The sequence below is a fragment of the Rhagoletis pomonella genome, unplaced genomic scaffold (genome assembly GCF_013731165.1).
Source record: "Rhagoletis pomonella isolate Grant_MI unplaced genomic scaffold, Rhpom_1.0 Rhpom_scaffold_00118, whole genome shotgun sequence".
Classification (NCBI taxonomy): Eukaryota; Metazoa; Arthropoda; class Insecta; order Diptera; family Tephritidae; genus Rhagoletis; species Rhagoletis pomonella.
The window spans coordinates 16,471-17,523 of record NW_023458672.1 but is presented as its reverse complement, the minus strand read 5'-3'; positions in this window follow the sequence as shown (position 1 = coordinate 17,523).

The window sequence follows — 1,053 nt, the reverse complement described above, 5'->3', positions numbered from 1 at the left end:
AGTTTGCCAACACTGTGTGAAATCATGTTCATATTCACGGAGAAAAATGGACGTTTTAGGAAAAGAGGCGTAGCACCTCCCATACTGACTGAAAGTTTCATATTGCATATCTCTTCAAATGTTTGGGGTAAAGCACTCAAGCTTGATATGGAAATACATATGTATGCATGCATGTATGTGAAACTAATACCATACTCATGGAGAAAAATGAGAGTTATTGGAAAAGGTGGTGTGGCAACTCCCATGCAAATTGATTTTTCTATGCGGCATATCTCTGGAGGTGTTTATTGCAGAGGACTGGAACTTGGCACCGAGATGTGTATACAAAATTAATTCCATACTCATAGAGAAGAATTTGCGTTATTCGAAAAGGGGACATGGTTCCTGCCGTACAAATTTACTGTTTTATACTGCTTATCTCTAGAGGTGTTCATGGTAGAGTACTGGGACTTGGTACTGGGGTATGTAAAATCAATTCTAAATTCATGGAAGAAGATAAGAAAAAGGGGCGTGGCACTTCCTACACAAATTGACTTTTTCTTGCCACATATCCCTGGAAGTGTTTGTGGAAGAATACTGGAACTTGGTATGGAGTTGTGTATGCAAAATGTATCAATTGCTCATGGAAAAAATGTGAGTTATTAAAAAAGGTGGCATGTCGCCTCCCATACATACTAAAAACTTCTAAATACATATCTCTGGAAGGATAGAAAATCTCTCGAAGTATTTTAAATTTGTTATGGAGATTTATTTTATAAGTGCCGTACTGACAGAATAAATTTCATTAAATGGAAAAGGGAGAGCCGGGTTCGGCCTTATAATCTAAAGCTCTCTTGAGGCATTTGCTACAGTAATGAGAAGTGGTATTTTATCAAGGCCAGGTTACTAAATTTGAGCTGGAAATATTAGAACCCGCCGTGGCACCTTCAAGAAGGTTACACGTTCACGCGTCGAATACCTGGAACCATTTTGAGGTAAACTTAGAGGGATTGATATATTTCGTATGCATAGCGCGCAGACGAGATTTTATAATTTCATAGTTTTAAACGGCCT